General features: G+C 41.6%; 1 protein-coding gene across 1 annotated transcript in view; it reads right to left on the bottom strand.

The window, feature by feature from the left end:
• Positions 1-26,746, bottom strand: part of LRFN2 (leucine rich repeat and fibronectin type III domain containing 2) — a 41,530-nt gene that overhangs the window by 13,324 nt on the left and 1,460 nt on the right. The gene's annotated exons all lie outside the window — the stretch shown is intronic.

Below are 26,746 nucleotides of genomic sequence, written 5' to 3'. Positions count from 1 at the left end.
CAGAACTCTCTCTTCTTCACTCTGAAAAATCTTCTCTGAGCTTTCCTGCCGTAACTCCAGATAGCATAAGTAAGTAGGACATGCAAAAATGACCCTGAGAGCTAAAAAAGGAGAGCATGGAATAAAATGCAAATCAAATACACAATGATACTAAATCCACAATTTTTGCCTGCTTGGAGAATACAGAGTCATTTGTCACCTCTACTACCAGACAAGGGAATGCTGTCCTCATCCTGTCAAAATGAGCAGTAGTAGAAATTTGCCAAATGTTCATTGATATTTAAGAGCAAAAAAGATGAGCTGAACATTGATTCATAACATCAAGCAGCATCAAAACCTCAGTGTGACCCCTCCAAAAAGACTAAGGAGTAAAAAGCCAGACTCTATCATTCCTAGAAAGGAAGGTAAAATAAATATGCTAAAAACAATCATTACATAGACATATAAGATTCCAGGCTTCTTGGAGAGCACAGCCAGCACTGCATTCTAGGGTACGTTAGTTCTATGACTCTGTTTTCCCATACATATATTTATCATGAGTATTATCAATAAGGGCATTTGACTCAACATTTCTAACAGCCAATGTAATCCTTCAGAGAAAATTTAGGCATGTCCCTTCTTAACCACTATATGGGCTGGGAGAGTTCCTTAAATCTACAGTCAAGAAAGAACAAAATCAGTTGCCCTCAGTAAAGCATTTTCCCTTCTTTTCTCAATAAATGATCACCCCAGAAGCACTGGAGTGCAGCTCAGAGTGTATGAGCAAGGGAATAAAGTAGACAAGAATTTTACTCCCTTATGTAGCCCTGCAAAGCTGTGCTCCACTAGCAGAACTGCTGATTTTGGTTTCTCTGCAGTGGGCTGGGTTGGGAGGAGTCCTAAACTTGCCTCTGCGCCACTTGATACACAGCTGCTGGGCTGCAAGTTCCCTTCTCTAAATGATGATTGAGTGCCCTTTCTAGGTCACGCCAAGACAGTGCTGTCCATGTGACATGTGGAATTTGGGTAGGCACTATCATCAGTCTGGCAGGACTTCAGCAAGGCACAGTGTGTCTTTTTGCTTGAGGAGAGAATGAGGGGTAGGCTTGAGCATCTTGACTGATGAGATGACCTTTCCTACTTTCTTGCTGGGGAAGTCAGTCAGCTTTGGAGAGAAGGGATCTATATTTTTTTTAAAGTCTAATTTCCTTCCTTATTTCTCTGCCTCACCAAAATGACAGAAGGAGGGACAGTCACCAACAGAAGAAACGAATCTGCAAACCTGCTGAACAGTATGTCTGACTAAACAAGAGGGGAGGATGTGACCTATATCCAGGTGTCTGTAAAAGGAATCCCCACATTTCCCCCAAAAGATGTAGCAAAAGAAGCAAAATAGGAACAGTCTAACAAAAGCCATCTTTCGTCCTTAAAGTCTGCCTTTGTTTCCACAGTCCCTGGAGACATCTCAAGCAGAACACACCCCTGTTTTGTTCCTCATGCCTTTCCCAGCAGATCGTAAAGGTAAGAAAAATCCTGTGTCCAAGCACCTCAAGGGCTTTTTATCCACTTTAAGATTCAGGATTGCTTTCAGAAGAGACATTTAGGGTGTAGTCCTTTCCTGACCATGTGCACACCGTCTTTGCAGGTGTGTATTTGTACTATCCCCCCATGTGCAGTGCGAATCTTCTTCCTAGACCTGACTTGGGAAATATTGGCCCTACTGTGACAGTGCCACAAATCATTATTTGGTGGTTGGAAGGTGCTGCATTCGGGGATGAAGCGGAGATAGCTGTGGCACTGCAGAAAACTTCTGCGAGCTGCTGCCTTTTACATAACTTAGATAAGTTACAATCTAATGTGCCTTGTAAGCAGATTAAAATTAATTTATCTCAGCCAACAGAAACTACAGACAGATCCAAATGATTCCCCACAATGCATGTGTTTCTCTCTTCCACATTAGCCTGACTATAAGCCACAAGTCAAAGATGAGTCTGGTCCTAAATTCATGTGGCTATGCACCTAATGAAGGTATAAATCTGACTCATGGGGATTAAATTTCAATGAAATATTGAAGAATGCTTAATTGGTTTTAACACCTCAGCAGCAGAAAAGAATTTATTCTGTCATGACTAAACTTCATAACTATGTTTCAGAAAATTAGCTGGGTTTTAATGACCATGCTGGCAACCTTTTGCAGTGCCACAGAAAAGGTGAATGGATGGAAATGCTTTTGTAACCACCAGTGCAATTTCTCGCTCCATAGTGTAAATACATGGTGACCTGCCACAGGTTTCACCTAGGTCTTTTTTTCTCATGTGCACTCTGGGTTTGTCTGCAGATACTGGCAGTATTTATTCTCTGAAGTGTCCCAGAACTTTCATAGACATATTTCTGAATCCACTGCTATGTGGATTTTTTTTTTTTTTTTTACCTTGCTATGGAATGAATCATTTCACCCTCCCTCCAGCACGAAGACAAATGTGATTGCTGCTCCTGAACATATGGTACGGACTAAAAAAAGGGTTATCTTGTAGGAGTGTATCTGTATGGATCACTTATCACACAGTCCCCAAAGGAGGATTTAGGAGATAGCATCACTTTTTCTTTCTCAAACTGCTCATGTTCAGCATTTTTCTGTCTACTGCTTTCCAACATGCTCATGATTCCTCGAGAGAGGAAAGCCCACTCCCATTACAACTGGCCTTTTACATATTGCTCAGCAAACTTGGATTCACTCTACTGCCAGGGACTAGTTGTATAAGATGCAAAAGCAAACATATGAAAGTTATCCTCCTTTCTGTGTTCATCATTTCTGTGTGACATTATGCCACAATTTTTTGTCTCTGAAGAAAGCAACCTGTAATCACGTGAAAAGACATATTTTCAAAGTTACAAATTTCTATGCTGCTCTCAGTTTGAGAGAGAAGATGTTAGCATAATATTTTATCCCAAAGCAATCTTCTCAGATTACAAAGTTTGTCTGCCTCAAGAACCTATAAATATCTTCAGAGAGACCCATGTGATGAAAGCAAAGGGTCATTATTTCACAGGAATTCACTACAGTTTTAGGCAAATACTTTGAGGACATCAGAATGCTTTAACCAATATCCAAAAGTATCTAACTAGAATAGTCTCTAATGGAAATCCTTTATAAAACTCAAGAGACAGCTACCCTGAGTTGAAGGAACACCTGGCTCTATTCTTGGCTATAAGACAATCCTATACAGGTGGAGTTGGCTCCTCCAATGTTTCTGTGCATTGGCTAAAATAGATTTAAGGTTTGGTAGAGCAATGGCTACTGCAGTTGCCCACACAAAAGTTTAGTAAGGCATGACAAAAGCGGACCTAGCTAGGAAACCTGACTGAAACACAAACCCCTTCCCTAAGCAGAAATTGCAAGTTTGATGATGGCTGGTGTCAGGAGTGCACACCTTTAAGGATGGGAGGAAGAAAATTTTATCATGGATGCAGAATGACTCAGATAAAGGTGAATTGGAAGTATATGGGGCAGTACAGCCATAAAAAATGATACAGCAAAAATGCAAATGCATCAGCTGGTTTCATCTTGCTTTAAATCAGAGCAGAGTCACGGGGATGAGCACAGTGGTCCTAGGGAGCCTTTTGATACTGAGACTATTCACCCAGCCACAAGCACACTATGCCTTAACACTTCCTTCAGTGAGTATCAGCAAAAGTGTTTTAAGGCTGTGTTTGTGCTCACTAAACCTGGCCGAACCTGCGCCACTGCACTGAGTCTGTGATTATTTCTTAAGAGAAACCTGATACTGCAATCTCTCAGCTGCAGCCCTGCTGGCATTGTGGTACTCGAGACCTTGACACAGGCATATGAATAACACCAGTAGAAGCAGCAAAAAGGAAAACAGTGATGAATGACTCTGGTGACCACTAACCATCCCAGACAACAATACATCCAAAAAGACAGATCTAGACCAAACCTCTTCCACAATGACTAACAGCACAGAAGGCAGGCTGAAAGGCAGAGATATGTGTCTGCAGTGCTAAAAATATCCTTGGACACAACTGTCCAAGGGACTGGCTAGCAAAGAGCATCCCTACAGTCAAGCAAGAAAGCAGTATACATTTTCATGTTTTTCCCTCTCAGTTGCAGCCCAGTGCAAAGTATCATAATACCCTCTTCTCAGTTTACCCACAAGTGCAAATGTTTCTTGCAAGCTGGATCTTGCTGAGATAAAATCCATTGAAAAGATTCCAGAGGAACAGGATAGGAGAGACTTAATGGATCATAGCTTAATAGCTTACCCAGGGAATAAACAATGATAGAGAGAGACTTTGATCCTGCCATGTGCTTTCTGCACCTGCGGACCTTGCTTAAGGTTTGGTAGGATCTTTTCCTACCAGAGTTCTAGACCAGGAGTCTCTGAAATAATCAGTATCTGTTGTTTCCATCAGCCTTACTTTCAGGACTGTAAGGGGAGGGTTGGTACTTAGAGACAAGCACTGACTGAAAGCTTGACAGCCTTCTACCATGTCAGTTAAAAAGGCTTTTCTTAGTTCTCAACGAAGATGAGGCCATGTAATACCTATTTTTGATACAGCGTAAGAAGATACATTCAGCATACGACTGCTATGACATGACTGCCAGTTAAAGTAATGAGTATTCACACTCACAAAAGTTAAGGCAATTGAAATCTTAATGCATACAATTGTAGCATTAGCGTACCCAGAGATGTTCAGTTTTATTGAACCTGCTGACTTTACTAGAAGACTTTGATTGACAGTTTGACTGCTTTTACATTCTTGCCTTTGTAGAGGGCTGGTTCCCAAATGTTAAGAGCAGTATGGGTAGTCATGATCATCTAGTCTGACCTTCTGGACAGCATAGTCCAGTATAGGCTGAGGAGTTTATCCAGGGATTCTTCCAGTGAGCCCCAGCACAGTGGTATACTGGACATACAGTCTTAAGGATTTCTCAGGGGATGAGGAGTTGGCCACTCCACCTCCTCCTACTGGTTCATACCACAAAGTTAAAATGTTGCAGCTCATTTCCAATTTGAATGTATAGGTCTTCACTTCAGCCTGAGAAATATAAAGAGTGGTTTATACATCTGCATATAAAGACAAACCAATAAGCAAACAACAGACTTTGAGGCAGGATGGAGACAAAGCCTATTTAAAGCTGTTGTGAATTATTAAAGTTGTGAATTATTAAAGTTGTGAATTTTGCTTTTGGAAGAGTCAGAGGATGGTATGAGCTTCTATACTTGGGGGAGGAGAGCAGGGGTTGTGGAGATTTGGAATATAAAGAATAATGTCATGGGTGATGGATGGTTTGTTATTGGCCAAGATGACTGGCTAAATAGTCAAAGGCTCCTCGTCAAATGGTTGAGGGATAGGCTTGAGAAGGCCCAGGTAGCCACAGGCAATCTGCCCAAGGCCATGGTAAACATGAAGACAAGTATCCAGAGTTTATTTACGGGAAAAGACCTAGGACAACTGGTTGAAATTGAAGGGGATGCAAAGACACCATGGAAAAAGGAAGACTATGACATTTCATGTGTAAAAGGAAAAAGAAGGTAGTCCCAGGTATTTAAAGCCAGCTCTGGAGCGTCCAGAGATAGGTCATTTGTTTTGTATCCAGCCATTTCTACTTGAAACGTGCCTGTGACTGTGAGGTACTTCTGTGTGTTATTATCACTATTAAAAGAGACACAGAAAAAAACTCCAAACATTTAGTAGCTTTTTCTGAAGGTCACAAGACCACATGAACACAGAAGAACATAAAACCAGTGTCTTTTCAGCCTAGCACATTAGCTACAGTTTCTACAGTACTACTCAGTTCTAAGGTGCCTCTAGTATTACTTTGATCATCAGAAAGTCTGTGGGGGAAGCCAGTATCATTCAGCCCAAGGGTTTTGTGCAGCAGATCTTTAATGCTTTCATGACAAGCCATTTTCAAAACTTTTGTTGTGTAGATGAAATAAAGATGACCTTTATCCTTTACTTTTCTCCATTCAAGGTCAACAGCAGTTCTGTGATCTACTGACAATGGCACATGATGCCCATGGAGGATATCCCATTGCTGCCAATGATTAATAGTTGCATTTCACTCTCCTCAGGGCCATAACTCACTCAAAGCTTCAGCATTTGAGAATGATGGAACATTCCTGGAACAGATAAATCCATAAATCCTTCCAAGCCAACAAAAAATTGCCAGCTCTCTAGGAGTTTCTTCACAAGTCAGGCTATAGTTTTCAGATTAATATGTGCACATAACACAAGAGGGGGGAAACCAGATCACTGATATGAGAAATCAGAGAAGTAATTTAAGGCTGGTTATTGTCACTTTCTATACTCTGTTCACTGTTGTTCACTTTGCAGGAAGAAAATGTCAGACAGGCAGACACCACTTATTGTCCACAGTATCTGCATCTGTGGCAGTCATTTCATTTGCAGTTGTGCTGGGAAGCACATTCTGAAGCACATGACTTACCCTAAAGGCAGCTGTATAATAACATCACGAACCAGCCTTCAAAAGGACTGCCTGTGGGAGTAGTGTGTCAGTCACGTCATTCGGAGATATATCTGCTGATTTTAGCCACCAAAAGTTTTTATTTCTGATAGGTCTGTAGAACAAATTCATCTATCAGAGAGAGCTGGACTACGTTTAGTCTAGTGCATCATCTACAAATGGCTCAGCCACTAAAAGCTTCACCTTCTTGACTGGCCAGAGCTCAAAATCTACCACTAGAGAGAGACAAGAGTCTTGCCTGCATCCTGGCAACACGGGGGGGGCCAGTCCTGCTGCCTGGGGTTGTGGTGAGTCCAGCTCATGGGTCCATCTGAGACGTGAGCCCCAGGGAAAGGGAGAGCGGCTGTCATTCCACTCTGACTGCATGCTGGAGCTGGCAAGAGGAGGAAGGGCAACCCTCCTTGAGCTGCCTCTGCAATCACTGTCTAAACTAGATGCTGAAGCTAGGTGGTACAGAAACCTCTCCCGGGGAGCCAGGCAGTCTGTTTGTGTAGGTTGTCAACTACACTCAACTTTTTCATAAACAAAACAGAAGGCATGTGAGATATTGACAAAATGCGAACTGTAGGAACTCTCAGCTACACAGCATAAAGTTTTGCTTTGAAGTTTAACAGAGCTTTTCTGGGCTCATAACAGAAAAGTCTCCCATAGTTCTCAGAAGCTGTGGTTTATATTAAAAAAAATAATAATGTTAAAATGAAGTAGTTTTATTTGAATCTGTTATTTTTAATAAGAGTGTTGAGTGTTGACAGATTCAAGAAAAAAAAATTTAGCCTTTCCAGCTATCCATTTTCAAAAGCAGAACTGAGGAAGCTCTTTTTTACTGCTTGTTTTTCAGTGAAAACCTTTAAAATTTTAATGGAACAGAATATTATTTCCTACATATTTTTCTTACATGTTGTATAATTTCAGTTTTAATTTTGGGGCAAAAAGATCTACAATTTTCTGAGTTGTTCTACCTATAGATATTTAGAATTAGCAATGGCCTAATTAAGAAAAGCTTGAATATTTCTTTGAATAGTCAGTCTCTGCAAAGTTTTGGTTCTTATCCAAATCTGACTGAACAGCAGTGAAATTTCCATAGCTTCTGAGGATGCAAAATAGGACTGGAACCCACAGAAAAGGCTGTTCTGCTTCCATTCCTGGCCTGCTCTACAGCAAAAGAAAGCACCTCATGTTACCCCTGTGCTGGAGTAGAGAAAATACTCAATTTTTAGAGAACAGTGTGTGTTAACCCATCCTTGGAAGCAATATTGCATTTCTTATCTCTGAGTCCTCATGGCAGGTTGCTTTCACCTGTGATTATCTCAAGTGTAGTTGCTATTATGTATATGATAGATACATATATCAGGAACATCCTATGTTGACTGACGAAACTGTGTCCTAAGTATATATTCATCTACTTGTGCTCAGTAAAATAAAGGTTAGCATAAAAGGTATCTCAAAATAGTGGGGTGAGAAGAGAGAGCATAAGGATAAACAGCCAGTCAAATCATAAAACACAGTCCCAAATGATTTATCTAGCAGAAACATTTAAACAAAAAAACTCTGCACAGAAAAGTCAAAAGTCATAGGTCTCATAATTACACTAGTTAGCAAAAAGTCTCACAAAACCTCCATCTTGATAATTCTGAATAGAAAACAAAGCTGAAGAAATCTCATTCTGGTCATGGATTAAATCACAAGTGGAAAAAGAGGATCCAGTCCTGACAAGTGGTCTGTTGTGACTTTGCTCTGCTCATCTCTTGATTTGTAGAAAAATCCATAGAGGAACAAAATGAAAAGAAATAAGGATTGCATTAAGCAAAGTTACATGTAATTCATACTTGGGAATTGAAAGGGGGAGGAAAGATAAAAATTTTTTTCCCCCAAATTGATTCCTCTGCCTTCATGTGCCTTTTTATGTGTTCACATATGTCACTCTTTTCATATTGTATCTTCCATCTTTATTCCTCTGCCTTTAGCTAAATGTTGTGCAGCTCTCTGCCTCTTTGAACTGTCATTAAAACAACATGTAAGAGACAGCACTGCAGATAAACAGCAATGCATGTCACCTGGTAAGTTGTGCTGTCATTGCAAGGAAAAAGACAAAACATCACGCACTCAAAATTGAGCAAAACATCTGAAAATGTAAGAGGGGCTTATTGTTTCACCTAAGTGCAAACCTTAGCGGCAAGGGTGCAGCTGGGATGGGACAAGCGTGGTATCTATTGCTAGTGTCAGAGAAAGACTGAAAAATGTGATGGCTCCCAGGACACGAACTTCAGCCGGAGGTTTTTGGCTCCTGCAGCTGCGGCTGTGTAAGGCAGAGCCGTTTGGTTTCTGTCTGGCGGAGGGATTCATTACTCACATCAAATCATACCCTCCCTGAGGGAGCTTGTGTAAAGTGCACAAGTATTTTGCATTAGTTGGATGTCTCTCGGACCACGTGTTCAAAGCTCTTACAGGCATTAACACTAGATGCATGTAGAAAAACCTTGGTATTCTGACGGCAAAGCTGGTCGGATACCTCAAATGAAACACAATTTTAGTGTAAAAATAGAGGTTTCTGCTAGATCCAGTTTTTTCTTGTCTCTTGTCAGGAAAATTAAAATGAAAGCTATAGCTGTGGGGAGCCACAATGCTGCTCTTCTCCCTGGCACCTGTGAGGGGTGCTCTGCTTCCAGCCCTTGCTCTGCTCCTCCACCACATCCTCTGCTCCTTTCCCACTCCCCCACAGACAGCCACGTCTTCTCCTTGTACACCCCAACCATCCCTTCACCACTGCAGGGGCTGAAAGCAGGGACAATATGTGGGGAAGGAAGACCTCTGTGGTGAGGGGAGAGAGAGCAAAGTGAATGTGATTAATTTAGGGAGCTTTGCTTCCAGGAGGAGAAAAAGTCCCCAAGGGGCATGATGTATGGTGAGGATGAGGCTGTCACTCCCAAAGCTGTAACATCCACAAAGAGATTGATAGCAACATTTCCACATTTCCAAATGAAATGCTTTTAAAGTTTTCTTTCCATAAGCAAACAAAGCAACTGTTATGGAGAATTTTCAGCCTGATTCTTGACAGAAACAGATGTTGCAATATTGGAATTTCCCATGGGACAGATATTCCAGGGTTTGTTCAATTTTAAACAGGGCTAGAAAATAAAACTGGGTTGATATACGGTTTGCTTCTTCATAGCCATTGCAGAGGCAGGTGGTTGGAGGGTGTGCTAGACAGATGTTGCACGCTGCTGCAATGACTGTGAGATCAACTAGTGTGGATCTTTTTTTTTTTTAATTAGTTTTTAAATCTGCTCCTTGTTCAATGTAAGGAGCAATCAATTACTTTGTGGTTCTGTCCCATTATACTGCAGATTAAGATTTGCTTTGGATAAACTGAGGCACTAGCTTCAAAATTTCCCCAAGATAACATCTCTTGTTTGGGAACTAGTAAATGTGACCTGATTTGAAAAGCAGCCTGAAGCTCTTGTGTATAGGCCTCCCTGTCATCAACAAGCTTAATCAGGGTTAAGCAGAAGAGAGGAAAATGGCAGAAGCCAGGAAAACACTTGCAGATCATGTCCTCAGGGACTTTCTCTAAGTAGGAAGAAGGACTCTGCTTCTATGGCTTTTCCTGGACTCCCTTTGCTACCCTAAAAACATGGCAAGTTTCTGGACTGAAATCACGTAAAGAAGGTTAGAAAACAGGTTTTAACCTAGTGCAGACATATACAGTTTCACTAACTGATGGATGTGAAGCTCGGCAAGCATGTTAATGCAGTCTTAACTGGGGAGGTATGGGGACCAGCAAACTGTCAGGAGGTGGGTCCCCATGACTAGCAAAGCTGGAAACTTCTCAGCACCATGCAGCTGTAAGGTCACAGCTTAGCTACCTTGAGCTAGAGCATGATCCTGCCTAAGTTCATAGTAAATGCAGGTTCCCAAATGTTTCATCAAAGCCCTGGCCATGTTACTGTGACTAGCTACATCCAAGGGGTGCCAAGAAAGAAGAAAGAAGAAAATTGTCTACAGCACAATCCCCCATACACACAGTGAAAGCAGTGAGACAGCAAAAAGTCTTACTAAGACTTTGCTTAATACTGCCTTCGATAGTTGAACAACATCTAGTGACTCTAAATGGAGAGCTACGAAATAGCAAGGAATGGAAAAGCGTTATCAGCCATCACCACTACATGGTTATATGGATTTGGACAGGAAGTTGTAGGACTTTGCCAGAGTTAGGCACCACTGGAAAAAACACGTTACAACTCCACGTTGCAGCAACATAAACCTTACCACTACGTGTGCTAATCAGGCCAAGGAGCAGCTCTCCTTGCCTGCTTCTCTGTGATACTCCTTGTCTTCTTTGGGTTTTTTGAAGAAAGACCAGACAGCTTTGATTCCATCCACCTGTAACCTCTAGTTCAGCACCTCAGTGAGCACCTAAATCTTTGCCTACAGTACATCTAGCAACAGGAACAAGATTTATATACTGACAAACTAAGCCTGCTAAGGAAAAGGGAATTTTTTTTTTTTTTGGAGATGCAAGGGCCAAATTCGAAAAGCCTTATGCTTGCTAGATAAAATATGTCCTTTAAAGGTGTTAATATGAAGGTTAAAATCACTTTTTCTGGAGTAAAGCTGTATCATTATTATTATTTTCTACTCTAAACCAAAATATCAACTAAATTTTGCAGGAAGTTTTATGTCAGTGTGCTACTCCCAGGAGTATGCCACTTCTGACCTCCAAAGTGCTATTCCTTTCACTCCACTTGGATAACCAACATATCCATAAACCCCAATGAAACCAGTTATAAACACCTGTGCTACCACACAATGAAATACAAAGAAAATTCTAGGAGAAAACCCAAATGGAAGCTGCTTAAGAACAACTAAATAAAAAGATTTACTCTGAAAAATAGTCCAGCTTGGCATAATTAGCTAATTAAACCACAGCCAATATAATTATCTACGATGAGAGAGCCTGGATGGGGAAAACAAAGAGAAAAGGTGAAACAAACAACATTATGTTTTAGTGGGGAAAAAAACCCAAACAGCTAAAACCTTGTATGCTTCCGTTAGGCAGAGTTTGTATAGCACAAGGTCTCACCACTTCTTCATCCCACTCCAACCTGGTATTGTACAAGGGTGAAGTACTGAGCCCTGAAACTGGACTGTTGCAGTCCCTCAGGCTTTTGTTAACACTCTTCACAGGCATGAGTTCTGCTCCCAGTGTTTATTTCATCCTTCCCCTTGCAAATAGTCCTTCACCTCATAAAAGGTGTTAGTGTCCCCAGAGAAAGAAAATAGAATTTAAACTACTAGCCATACATACAGCCTTGTGTCCTCAACGTGGCTCATCTCCCTGAGCAAATCATGCAAGAGCCGAGCATCTATCAGAGATACTTCTGCACTATTTTTCTAGCAGAGAGATTGCAGCATCATTAGCACCACTGAGGGTGCAGGAGGTTTGTTTGGCACTACCCAGAGTAGATGGGGCTGTCACTGCCCTCTGCTCTGCCAGCAGCCTGTGACAGCAGCCACCCTGGGTGCTACGAGGCCTTGGACGGGAGGAGCCAGGTTCTGAAGGTGACTTCTTCCATGGTGGCTGTTCCTCCTTCTGCCTGCTCAGAGAGCAAGGCACTGTCACGTCATCAACTGAAACGGCAACCAGAGGAGGCTGCAAGGATCAAGGGGTGGAGGACAGAAGCAGGGGTCCTCTTGGCTCTATTGCCTTCTCAGCTTACGTGAACATCTGGCTCCCTTTTAGGGATGAAAGGGAAGAGGCACAGAGAGACAGGACGGTTTCAAGCCAATTACCTTCATTTCTCCTCCCCTCTCCCATTGCCCAACCTTGGCAGCGCTGTCAAATTCCTCCCCATGGCACTCCCAGGCCATGAATCTCTGCACACAGCAGAGAGAAGAGCAGGCATGAGGCTAGTGACGTATCCTTGCCCCAGAGTAACCAAGCTGAAAGTCTTCCTCTACATACCCAAATTAGTAAGATTCAAGTTCACTTGGATGCTGCCATCCCAACTCTGCAGCACAACACGCAGGCAGGCTCAGTAATCACTGCCATGTATCTTTCTCATTCTGCAGCAGCCTTCTGGAGAAGAGGCGCAGGTGTCCCCCACCCTCCCAGCACTGGCAGAAGGACTGATTCATCAAGCCTGACTCTCTGCGGCAATCTGCCAGACGACAGAGCTGCTGGTGGGGTGCCTTGATGCTGTCAGCTGCCCATATGTCTATCGGGCAGCTACTGCCTGTGCAATCCCCACTCTGAGAAAAATTCAGAGCACGGTTTGGGATATCTACATAAGAACCAATTCCACAACCCAAGCTGATTAAATAAACAAATAGATAATTAAAAAAAAAAAGTTTTGGGTTGAGCAAACAGCTCTTTTATTTGTTTTTTTGTCAAAATGAAGTAAATTATGAGGTAATAAATATATTACAAAATTTAAACCTAGGCAAATTCAGTGTGATGCAAGAGGAAAGGGAAGGAGGACAGATGGGCAAATTCAGCACGAATTCACACCTAGTGCTGGCTGTCTCAAACTGTTCTTCTCTGCAAATAAACTAATCTGTAAACCAGGAGCAGATGAACAGAAGGGGGTTACATTACAGCCTTACCTTGCTGTCTACAGGGATTTCTTAGCCACCCTAAAGCACGGCTGTAGCCTCCAGTGGATGAGCTCTTTCCCATCCAAGGATGCCAGGCTAGGTATCTCCTCTCTCTTGCCTAGCACCAGTGCATCCCTCTCTGTTGCTGTGGCACACAGGTGATTTTACTTCCACTCTACAGTGCCCTCTGCCAAAGGCTGAAGCCAATTCCCATTTCCTTTCTGGGCAGCGTCACTTTGTGGGATTCTTGTCAAATGCTCTGGGACCTAATATGATCACGCTGTGACTCTGAGACATCAGCAGGGCTGTGGCAATAGGGCAGATCAGCATGCCAGCTGGGCTGCTTTTTCTGTGCTATGAAAATCAGAATATTTCATTTTAAACATAGAAATTTCTCAATGGCATTATAGTTTCAAGGTTTCATTAGATTGCAGTACTAGCCTATTATCCTCAGCTGGGACTGGATTACCTTTGTGCTTGGCCCTATAACAGATTATTATGGATTACAGGGTACATGTCTGTACTGCCCTCATATTAGACTGTAAAATAAGACACGTTTGGGGGAAAAGGGTAATACGACAATGAAATAACCCATATCATGTTTTCAAAGACATCCATTACCTCACATTTTCTTTCCTTACCATTGAAAATTCGAGCTACATTTCTCCTGTGCCCTTTTACGAACAAAGAAAGGATAAATGACTTCCTTGTAGTACAAGCCTTCATTGAAAACTTACAAGTACAACACTCAAAAAATTACATGGAGAATGACTCTGATTTCTGCCTCAAGTTTTAAGTTCTTCAGCTTGTCTGAAATCCTCCTCTTTCATCCTTCCCTGACCAGAGCATTAACACAAAGACTACTCACCATCAACATCTCAATTAAAGCCTCAAAATAGGTTTAAATGAGAAACAAATGTTGCATTCACCTGGTACTGGATCACCTGAAAAGAATGATTTTTGCTCACTCTGAGTGCACATACTTTGCTTAGAAAATCTGCCTATTACAGGCAAATCCAAAAATAACCAGACTTGTGAGAGCTAAAGGTAATGAAGACTTTATAATATAATTTATTTAGTCCAGTGCATTCTTCTTTTTTATTTTTCCAGTGCTGTGTCTTTTTCAGTTCTATATTTTTCAAATGATAAGTCTTAAGTAATTTCTCTAAGGAAACAAGCTGTATCATTGCTCTCATATGTTAGGGTTAACCAGTGCAATCATTGTACAAAAAAGTACAGTTTTTCTGAAAATAATCTGAGCATACAAGCAGAAAGCCTGGTATGAAAGAGAGAGGGTATAATAGGAAATTCAGAACAAGCAACTAGATAGGGGAGTCTACAGCTACACCAGTGAAATAAGGCACTAGGTTTTGGCTGTGTTTGTAACTCTGAGTTATTCTCCCCCTGCCATCCTCCTTGTCCTGTCTCATGTATTTGATAGATAAAATAGTCCTACGTAAAAAATTAAACATAATTTCTTGCACGAACCCCCAAACAATGCCCACAGTCAGAACTCAACTGGTCAGCGCTGCAGAGACAAGGAGTATCAGGAACCTGCTGCAGGAAGAGTCCCTCCTACCAAAAATCTAAAACAAAGATGGCTTTGAAATGGGTAAAAAGGCTTCCTGTGACTTCCGAGGGGAGCTGTACAGGGTAGGGTGTCAGATGGCTGGGGAGGCAGGAGCTGTCAAGGCACCCTGTTTCACCTACCCACAGCCTGGAGCCTGCATGTGAGCAAGTGGGAGCTAAGATAAGCAGAATGATCTCAAACTGGCAAGGCAAATTTTAGGAGCTCAATCTGTTTTAGGAATACAACATGCTTTTAAGCTTTTCTTTTTTATTTATAACTCTCTTGCAAAACACCTGTGGATAAAAATAAATCACCCTCTCCTTCAAGCAGGTAGTTTTCAGTCACTACTTCTACTACAGGGTCATCACTCTTGAAGAAGATTTCTTAGTAGTCTGTAGACTACCTGGATTGCTGGTGTCCCAGTTAAAATGAAGGGTGAAGTGAAGGGAGGGAGGAAGTTCTCAGATACAGATTTAGAAAGGCTAGGACTAGTTGTCATGCTCTGTGGTCACTGATACTTTTTCCATGTCTCTTAAAAGGACCCAGATGTCAGTAGTTGTGACCCAAAATGAGGAAGGGATTAGAGTGGATCTCTGACACCACCTGGAACTCAATGGATCAGCACTGGAGAGACAAGGAGTATTGGGAACCTGCTGCAGGCACTACCTGAAGTAGTGAAAACTCAGACAAGTGAAGCATCTTGAGTGCTTAAATGTGCATTAAATATACAAACTATGGAGGAAATCAAGCCTCATTGTTTTCACTATTCCTTTAAGGAGATGACACACCTCTGTTGTATAGGTACATGCTTACAGTGAAGCCCTGATCCAAGTTTGATAGTATTGAAAATGCCTTTCCCAAGTCAAACAGATTTATAACCTATATGTAACAACAGTAACAACACTAAGAATGCTATATTTTCTCCCCAAATCGTGACATTATGAGGGGAAATTATCAGATTTGAAATGTGAGGAAGAACTTTATTAGGAACACATTGAAAACTAAATCAGGACTACTCCCAGCTATGATTCTGTAGGGATGTTGTTTCTTCCACTGGCTTACCGAATTACCTTGAGCAAACTATTTAACCTCCTTCTTCCTCCATCTGCCTCTCCAGAAAATAATGGTAATCCCTAAAATGCAAGATTTTCAGGCTGAACCAAAGTCCACCCGAGTCAAGCCTTCAATCAAGCATTTGATCAGTTAACTGTTGTAACTATCAGTGCTAACTATTATTACTTTACATGACTACAAATGACATGGGAGGTTGTCACTGTTAAGCAGTCAGCAAGTGGCAACAGTTTTTCAGCACAGAGCAGCACATGAACTGCTATAAATCTGCCCTAGATCTGAAATAGGAAAGATAGTGGTAACTGTGCGGCTGTGTGCTGGCTTCTTAATATTCAGGAATGGTAGGAGTCTGAATATGCTAAAACTTTTCATTTAGAGATCAAATTGTTGACTCACCTGAAGCTTAATCAAAATCTTATTTCAATAGTTCATTTTGGCATTAGATGTGTAGCTTGTTATTGCAATGACGGGTGGGGACAGCTCCTGGCATTTGGGTTCGGAGCAGCTGAGAGAGGGGATGTGGCAGATGTTATGGTCAAGCATTAGCTCATCCCAGATTCCCCTCAAGTAAAAATACTGAGCCTTCGATGAGCTAAATAAATAATCAGCAGCAGAGATAAAATGTGAGTACTGCTGTCTTACGCCAAAAACCAATTCTGATTTCCTTTCCATCCTGTGCAACACCCCTGGCTGTGGTGGGGTTACTTCCCAGCAGCACAACAGGGGCTGAGATGAGAATCAGGCTCTTTGCCTTTGTATTCAGCTCCTGAGGCTGAGCTTGGGGGTAGAGCTGTAGCATACAACCTCTCCACGTACTTCACTAAATGTTATTTGACAGTTGTTAAACTCTGAAGGAAATGGGAATGCCTCCAAGTCGGTGAAAGGTGCTGTCCTGCTCTTCTCTGCTTGCCCTTCTCTGCTCTGCTGGGGCACTGCAGTGTGGGCAGCAGTAACACAAGCACTCTCTCACATGCCCTCACATACGTCTCACATACTCTCGCATAAAGGGACATATCTCCTGTAGGGATAAGTGGCCATTTAATATTTTGCCTTTCTGTGGCGGTTATCAAGCAAGAAAATATTGGTCTGGGTAGCATCTGCATGGTCTGCCTCTGCTCACCATGAACCAGACTGGCTCTGATCAATGGATTTCTCATCAGTTTCTGTACAAGCATCAGGTGGATGATAGTTTGTCACACCAATCTAGGATGACTTTAGTGACAATACTAAGATGTCCATCTACTTTTCTTTAATTCTTGCTTATTTTCATGTTTTTATTTCTGTTATTTATAAATATATATATTTATAATTATAATAAATATTTATATTTATTTCATATTTTATATTTCTATTTTCCATTTCATCATCTGGCAATACATGTAATTTTTCTCATTTTCACCGCATTTTCTTTCTTATTCTTCAAAGATTTCTCAGATTGCAAGGGGGGAGAAGAGAAAACCAAACACAAGCAAACAAACAAACAAAAAACAACCCTAAAAAACCCCTTGTCCCTATACTTCTCCCAGCAAGAGAGACAAAATAAAAAGAAAATGCTAGATGAAATTTTTTTCAGCAGCTGCAAATAAAACCCCACAGTCTCAGAATACATGCTTCTGTGAAGCAGCTTCTTCATTATGTCTGATGCCTTTCAGCAAGCCTGTACTTGCTGAGGGTCTTCTAGGAGTCAATGCACACTACTGCTGCAAACCACTCTCAAATGACCTGAAGTACCAAATGTCCATGTCAAACGTTCCCCTGCTCTGCTTATCTAAATTTTGCTTCCCTTTGGGACTGTGACTTCACATTTTTATTTTTATACAGTTGCTGCCTCAACCTGTCAAATACAAATGATTAATACATGATGATTAATGTCTTCATGTGATGTCCTTCCTCCCAATAGTTGTTTTATTCAGTGTTTAAATATTAAATGCTTTGACCAAATCAAGTTTTGTATCCTGGATACAATGCAACTGGAATAGCTCAGCTCACGTGTTGAGGCTGAGGAGGGGGTTTTGTGCCAGCTGTGAGCCATGGAAGAAGATCAGTGCCTAGTGAGGTTGGAGACGGGTGGAACTGAAAAAGGGGTAGAAGAGTGGCAGGCATTTACCTGCAAGTCTTCATTTGTATGAACCCACTGTCCAAATCACGAGTAAGGATACATGTTCGGGCCTTTCAGAATAAATTAATCCTCTGCCTTTTCTAAAATTACCAGAACTATGTATTTCTAACTTTCCTCAGAGAGAAAATAATGTAATCACGCTTTACTACAGCATCAGGCTGTTGAGAATATTTGCCCTAACAGCAACAGGGCAGGGCTTCCTCTGTTTTCAGTCTTTAGCTGGTAGACCTCCACACAACAGGCTTTCATTGCAAGAAACATTAGCTATCTAGACAGCAGCATCCTCTCTGATGCATGACCTGGTGTTCAGTGTGGCACTGCGGTTTGAGAGAACATCCTTACACAACTTAGATACTTCTGAAGTTTACAGCACCTTAGTCATAAAACATTTTCTTATTGACATGCAATTGACTAGAAGAGTACATGGGTATATTTATCCCACTATGCTGTGGGAAATTCAAACTCAGTTAATTACTTCCCACCTAGGTTGAAGTATCCATAAGTGCAAATGCTGAAGTTATTTTTTGCTCATAAAATGGAGCTGCACTATCACCTGACTGCCAAACTGCAGCTAATATTTAACTGAGAGGTGACAGGATGGCAGTGGTTGGTGGAGTGATCTCTCTTCAGTCAGTCTGTAGAGCACTTGCAGCAAAAGGAGCTGTGTAAATGTAAATCATTATTATATTGTTCAAGTAATCAAATCCACGGCACCATTGTTTAAATAGACTGGAGATGTGGAGCCATTTATTCATATTTTAATGTTTAGACTGCCTGCTACATAAAATATATATGGAAAAAATAGCTTTCAGAAATATATAAAATACTTTTTTTTCCAATGCTGAATTTATAAGCTAGGGAGACAATAGTGCTACAGTAATTCTTGATTTGTACAGTTGTTTTTATCACTCTTAGTATGAAATACCACAAAATAAAACAGATCTAAATCTCTCATAAATCTAATGGCAGTGTTGCACTTCAGATGCACATTTTTAAGTGGCTGCATCATTGCTTTAATTCAAAACACAGCCAGCAGGCTCAGTATGACCTGGGAAGTTCTACAAAACACTTGCAGATTTATTCATCTTTTGAAATAGTGGTGAATTTATATATTACACCAATGCCCGATGGCCAAAACTGAGATTCGGTCCCACATCTTGTAGGGTGCTCTACACATAAAAAAGACACAACCTCTGTCCCCAGATGCCTTACTTGAATTCAAGTGTTGCAGTTATGTAATGCTCCATCTTAATCATTCATGACTATCCCTGTTGCTGCAGACCACACAATGACTTCAAAGCAACAGTATCCCTATTCATTTATGCGGGCTCCTCGTTCCACAAAATTTTCTAATGTGTTTACCCCTATAAGGCAAGGCAGTGCTGTCACCTCGGGTTACAGATGGGAAACTGAGGCCCAAAGATACTATTTTCCAAATTTTAATATTTCAGTTCAATCTCTTATTCAAAATGAATTAAGTATGCCAGTGCCTAAGTTGCACTGATCATAAGTCTGATGTTCTTAAATGTCTAAAACACTTTTGAAAGGAGAGTCTAGACTGAGAAAAATGTACTCTTAACGTTCCAAAGGAGCAGGTAGGATTTCTATGATAGAGCAGGTCTCCTAGTGTTTGCTCCTTTCACCCTGAGTCTAAGGACAGACATTGCTTTGCAGACCTCTGGTCTTCTTCCATCCCTTTCTCTGTTGGACATTGGTTATTATTCCTGCATGTTTTTCCTTCAAATAAGAAGTGATTTTCAGTTGTACATTTTGTAACAAACTTCTTGTCTTGGCTAAAAGTGATGGGTACAATACACATTTACTATCATTGGTGTGTGTTTAAGGGTGATTTATATTACAGAAAAGGATGAAAGAATGGAAAAACTGCTGCATTAAAACCCACATAACTGTCTAAGGATATCCAAATTCACTTGGCTCTGGCCTTTGTAAATTGTATTGTATTCTTCTAGAGGGACAGTTTCAAATAACTTTTCTTCAGTGGTTAGCTCACAGTGTCAAAGGAAGTGACACTGTGGCACTCAGGATTACAGAACCACAAAATGGCTGAGGTTATAAGGAACCTCCAGAGGTCATCTTTTCTAATCTCCCTGCTAAAGAAGGGCCACCTAGACCCAGTTGCCCAGGACCATGTCCAGATGGGTTTTGAATATCTCCCAGAATGGAGACTCCACCACCTGTCTGGACCACCTCTGCCAGTGCTCACTCACCATCACAGTAAAAAAGAATTTCCTGATGTTCAGATGGAACCTCCTGTGCACCTTCAGATGGTGCCTCTTGTCCTGGCACTGGGCACCACTGAAAAAAGCTTGACTCTATCTTCTTACACCCTCCCTTCAGATATTTGTATGCATTGATGAGTTCCGCCCTGAGCTTTCTCTTCCACAGGCTGAACAGTTACAGGTGCCTTAGCCTTTCCTCATATGTGAGGTGCTCCAGTTCCTTAATCATCTTAGTGGCTCTTTGCTGGACTCTCTCCAGTATGCCCATGTCTCTCTTGTACTGAGAAGCCAGAACTGGACACAGTACTTCAGGTGTGGCCTCACCAGTGCTGAGTAGAGGGGAAGGATCACCTTCCCTGACCTTCTGGCAACACTCCTCCTAATGCAGCCCAGGATACCATTAGCCTTCTCTATAGCAAGGGCACATTGCTGGCTCATGTTCAATCTTGTGTCCACCAGGATTCCAAGGTCCTTTTCTGCAAAGCTGCTTTCTAGCCAGGTGGCCCCAGTATATCTGGTGCTTGGGATTATTCCTCCTCAGGGGCAGGACTTGGGATTTCCTTTTGTTGAATATCATGGGGTTCCTCTCAGCCCATTTGTCCAGCCTGTTGAGGTCCCTCTGGATGACAGCATGACACTGGTCTATCAGCCACTCCTCACAGTTTTGTGTCATCAGCAAAATTGCTGAGGGTACACTCTGCACCATCATACAGGTCAAGATATTAAATAGGATTGGATGTTAAATAGGTTGTGGACCAGTATTGACTCTCGGGGTATACTGCTAGTTACTGGTCTCCAACTAGACTTCATGCCACTTCATGATCACAACCCTCCTGGCTCAGCCATTTGGCTAGTTTTAAGTCCACCTCACTGCTCATCCAGCCCATACTTCATCAGCTTCTCTACAAGGATCTTATGAGACAGTGTCAAAAGCCTTAGTGAGGTCCAGGTAGTCATCTACTGCTCTCGCCTTGTCTACCAACCTAGTTATTTCATTGTAAAAGGTTATCAGGTTTGTCAAACATGACTTTGTGAATCCATGCTGATGACTCCCAATCACCTTCTTGTCCATCATGTTCATGGAAATGGTTCCCAGGACTAGTTGCTCCATCACCTTCCCAGGGATTGACGTGAGGCTGACTGGCCTGTGGTTCCCTTGGTCCCCCTTTTCACCTGTTTTGAAGTTAGGAGTGATATTTGCTTTCCTCCAGTCCTCAGGTATCCTTCCCAAGTGCCATGATTGTTCAAACTTAATGGCCTCGCACTGACATTAAACCAGATCCCTCAGCAACTTGTGGGTGCATCCCATCAGTGCCCATGTATATCCAGTTTGCTGGATCAGAGCAGCATGTTCATGGCTACATGACATGGCTACATGTGCCAGCCGAGGGACCTTATTATGTGACAGTAGTTTAAAAAAATTACTTGCAGTTCTCAGAGAAATTTTAATTTCCACTTTAAAAGGGCCTGCTCTCATAACCTGTGTATATGAACAGAAGACACAGATAGCAATCTATTATATTCTCTCTGGGGCACCTGCTGGCCATGATGTGGCTTCATAACGTTACCAACAATTTTTATTTTCTCCATCCAGGGCAGCACGAGTTTGAACGGCACAAAGATGAACAGGACAGTTAAGGAGAGTGAAGAGGAAATAAAAGTTAGAATGAATAAGCAACATAAATCAGAAAAGGGAAAAAATACAAAACAAGAAAAAAACCCATGAAAAGCAAGTTAAAAAAAAAAAACAAACCAAAAAGCAAAACAAGCTTTCCTCTCACTCTGCCTAGAAAGAGAGGAATCCTAGTTCTGTTCCAGGTGAAACAATATCATTATCTTGACAGCAGGACTACTAAAACCAGTGCAAGGACAAGTCAGAAAGACAGAAAGGGCTCATTGAGAGCACACATAGATCAGTAAAGCAATGGTGTTCACCTGTGTGTGACACCAAACTCCAGCACAAGCCCCTGTTGTAGGATCTTTTTCAATATGAGCATAGGTCAAGGTACAAAAAGGAAGCTCTGAGTTACCATTAAGGGTTAAGTGCACGCTCCATTAAAGAGGGAACTTTCCCTTTTGCCAATGATGTGGAAAAGATAATATAGCATGTCACCTCTGAGCAGCCTCAGGTTATTGATTTTGTGCCAATGTTAAGAGCAGTGGTCTTTGCAAGTTGACATTGACCAGGCTGCCTCTTTGAGACGTTTGCACAAGCTATCACTCCCTTCCCTCCAGCTTCTCCTTCTCTCTCTGGGAAGCCATGTGGAACAGAGTGCCGATCCAGGACCGTGCTCATTAGATCAGTATCAGAAACATGCATCCTGAGTCCACTGAAAAGGATAAAAACCTGCTGCTAGCTTCAGCAGTGGCCCTCAGACAGCAAATACAACGGAAGGTCAGATGGGGGAAGCAGGCAAACAGTGCTCCTGCTGCTAATCCTCATTATGATGGCACCGGTGTATCCAGAGCCAGACTTCAGATTCTGATACCTTTTCAGCTCAGTGAAATCAGGAGGCCCAACAGACAACACTTGCCACTATCTCCCACACCTTTGAATTTTCATGGGGCCATTGCACCCCATCATGGTCCCCTTTGCACCATCTGCAGCTCCTGCAAGTGGAAGACCACAGCTGGGATGGAAGTGGGAATGGGACTGGTGTCCTGCGTAAGCATCGGGAGAGTTGTTAATATCAATGGGGAGGGAAAAACTTCTGCTTTCACTCTTTCGCTATAAGTACAATGTTCATGAAAAATTCTTAGCAGAGAATGCAGCAAACTTTTGTCTTTTATGCATACATTTCTTACTAGTGAGGCAGGATTCCTTCAAGCTGGGCACAGCCAGTGTGCCTCAGTCCTGGCATACTGACGTATCTTAACATATATTAAGTGCCCATCATTTTAGCAGCTAAGCAGTATCACATCCCATTTAGCACATACACAGCATTTTATAGAGCAGAGTGCTGTAGAAATCCTTTTCCCTTAGGTTTTTCTACACGCTCATTGCAGTGATATGCATCTGACCAATTAAAGCAAAACAGCTTTAGTTAATTAACTCTAAGGGACTGAGTGGTTCCCTGACTGAAAGTCGTAAGAGCTGGTTTTGATATTATGAGTGCCACTGATTAACTCTCAGATGCTGGACAATTCACTATATCTTTCTGTGCTTCGTTTTTCCCTGGTGCAAAATGTAGAAATAAGATTTGTTTTCTTTGGTGAAGTGCTTTTGAGAGCTGTAAATGAAAAGAGCTATGCATCATGAATGAATCCTCAAAAAGGCCCAATGGGGGATTTATGGGAATAGCACTGTCCTCACTGTGCTTCTGGAAAACTGAGCCACAACCAAGTAAAACAAAAAAGGGCCAAAACCTCACTGAGAGGCAGCAGTGGGGACAGGATAAGAATTTAGGGTTGCCTGACACCTTGACAGCCACTTGTTCCTCCAGACCAGGCTGGCAAGATGGCATCTTACTCTCATTTCTGCCCACGGCACCTGATTCTCACCCCTCCAGCTACTAGATCGCATGTCTTTGCTTCTGCATTGTTTGTTTTATTTACCCTGGTGTCCTGGTTTTGGCTAGGACAGAGTTAATTTTCTTCCTAGTAGCTGGTATAGTGCAGTGTTTTGGATTTAGTAGGAAAATAATGTTGATAACACACTGATGTTTTTAGTTGCTGCTAAGTAGTCTTTATACTAAGTCAAGGATTTTTCAGCTTCTCATGCCCAGCCAGCAAGAAGGCTGGAGGGGCACAAGAAGTTGGGAGGGGACACCGCCAGGACAGCTGACCCAAACTGGCCAAAGGGATATTCCATACCATATGACGTCATGCCCAGTATATAAACTGGGGGAGCTGGCTGGGAGGGGCGGATCTTGGTTTGGGAACTAACTGGGCATCGGTTGGTGAGTGGTGAGCAATTGCATTGTACATCACTTGTTTTGTATAGTCTAATTCTTTTAGTATTACTATTGTCATTCTATTATTATCATTATCATTATTTTTCATTCCTTTCTGTCCTATTAAACTGTCTTTATCTCAACCCACGAGGGTTTTTTTTTTCCGATTCTCTCCCCCATCCCACTGGGTGGGGGGAGTGAGTGAGAGGCTGCATGGTGCTTAGTTGCCGGCTGGGGTTAAACCACAACACCTGCCCATCCTCCTCCTCAGCAAATCGACACATCCAACCACTTCCAACACCTGACAAACTGCAAACTTCTCTTTCTGGTTGCAGGGATATTCCTATTCACTGGGCCAAATTCACTATACAGTGTCATATAACTATACACATCCTTCAGAGTGTTTTTCAGACTTCCACAGGGCTCAAGACCTTAAATACTGCTGAGTTTTTGCCAAAAGCTTTGCCTCAGGAAAAACTGACACTAGCATATTTTCTTTCATTCTATTCCTAATACTCTATCATTACTTAGTTTTATCTTATCGTTTCATTCTACTTAACTCCACATAGTTGCAAGTCCCAAAGCTAACACACCAGTTCCACCGTACATTAGCCAGGGCAAGGCAAATAATTTCCACCTGCTAATTGATTTGATTATTTCAACATATTTTTATAATTGAGGAATGGAAGTGAACAGAACTGAATTTCCTCAGGTTATTTCAGTATTTGAATAAATATTCTTTTTAAAAAAAAATGTTCTTTGGACTTGCTGGTCAATATTCCTACTTTTGGCAAAGAGTGAGTTTGGAGTAGCTAAATAAATTAATTTATTATTTCTGTTCTACAACTGATTGAGATAAAAGTATTGCTGGCACAAACTTTTGTCCATGTCAACTTAACATTCAGTTCTGAAAAAACTTTAAAATTAGATTTCTTTGTAGGAGAAAGGTGAGTGAAAAACATCACATGAACATTTACTACCTCTAGTTTTGAATTTCTCAGTCTAAAGAAAACTACGCTATGGTAAAGAAGAAAATAGCAAGGTCTGTTCTGGGATCTGGAGGCTAAGTACCGTGACTTGACTAGTGCCTCAGCTCTCACTGCAGGCAGTAGAAGGACAGAGTAGTCTGCAGGCCAGCAGATAATCATCCCAAGCCTACTGAGGAAATCAATGGCTTTGACTATGTTTTGGCCAGAGTTTGTTCACAAATTAGAGTCAAAACCCAAATCCCATTATTCCTCTACCAGATCCAATTTTTCTCCACTGGCTTCAGGATGCTTATAAAGCTACAGGAGTTTATGTGTTTGGTTCTACTTTGCCATGAGATTCTGACTTCTGCTGGTAACTCACATATAGCCAGAGAGACTTCAGCTCAATGCATCTGATATTGCTGCCTTTGCAATAAAAAGGCAGGAAAGCGTGGTTTCTAGGGATTCATCACTAGCATGAACATACTATGTCAATCATTCTTCCAAGACATAAGGAAAAACAGTAACACTGTTTTCCTGTACTCTTCCTACCCGTTTTTAATCCCTAAAATTTATTGCTTCTTCACTGCAAGAGTGACTCTTGCTTTACATCATTAAAAGTCAGAGGAGTTGTAGAACTGGAGGAGCATAATGAACGTTCAGGGCTTGCTTTTGAAATTATCTCTATCTCTTCTCGCATTTAATATGGTATGAAACATTAAATGCTCCAAAGTTGTCAGCCATTACAGTTGTGTAAAACAGATGTTAGTGAAGTAAGAAACGAGCTCTCTCATACAGGTGAAAAATCTCTTGCTAACAACCCCGAATCTTGAATCCCAGAATAATTAGAGCCTGTGTTATGGGTAGACAGCACAAACTTCCTCCCACGTTGCTTCCTCTCTCAGTAGTATGTTTCAATCCCACCTACAGGAGGTGGAAAGGGAAACTTCTGACTTCTAGCCTGTCAAGATTTTCTTTTTTTATTAAGCCTAGTAAGGAGGCTACCAACTGCAGTACTATTATTTCCTAAATTGGAAATTTTACTGAAAATAGCTGTTGTTAGAGAATAAATACTAGAGAGATTTGTAATGTATGACTTAGACAGAAAAGCGATGAACAGACCAATAGATAAACCGACAGACACAATGCAAATTTATCAGACGCCGTTAATGCTACTGGTGCAGTGTGTCCTGGTTTCGGCTGGAATAGAGTTAATTTTCTTCCTGGTAGCTGGTACAGTGCTGTGTTTTGGATTTCGTGTGAGAATAATGTTGATAACACGCTGATGTTTTAGTTGTTGCTAAGTAGCGCTTATCTTAAGCTAAGGACTTTTCAGTTTCCCATGCTCTGCCAGCAAGCAGGTGGACAAGAAGCTGGGAGGGAGCATAGCCGGGGCAGCTGACCCGAACTAGCCAAAGGGATATTCCATACCATAGAACATCATGCCCAATATATAAACTGGGGGGAGTTGGCCAGGAGGGGCGGATTGTTGCTCAGGCATCGGTCAGCGGGTGGTGAGCAACTGCATTGTGCATCACTTGTCTTTTCTTGGGTCTAATTTCTCTCTTTTCTTGTTATGTTCCTTTTCATTACAATTATTATTATTGTTATTATATTTTATTATTATTACATTTTATTTTAGTTTAGTTATTAAACTGTTCTTATCTCAACCCATGAGTTTTATTTTTTTTTATTCTCCTCCCCATCCCACTGGGAGCGGGGAGGAGTGAGCAAGTGGCTGCGTGGTACTTAGTTGCTGGCTGGGGTTAAACCACAACACAGTGTTACCTCAGTTCAAAGT

Source organism: Gymnogyps californianus, chromosome 3 (genome assembly GCF_018139145.2).
Source record: "Gymnogyps californianus isolate 813 chromosome 3, ASM1813914v2, whole genome shotgun sequence".
NCBI lineage: Eukaryota > Metazoa > Chordata > Aves > Accipitriformes > Cathartidae > Gymnogyps > Gymnogyps californianus.
Note: the sequence above shows the minus strand (reverse complement) of the source record. Positions and strands in the feature narration are given on the sequence as shown.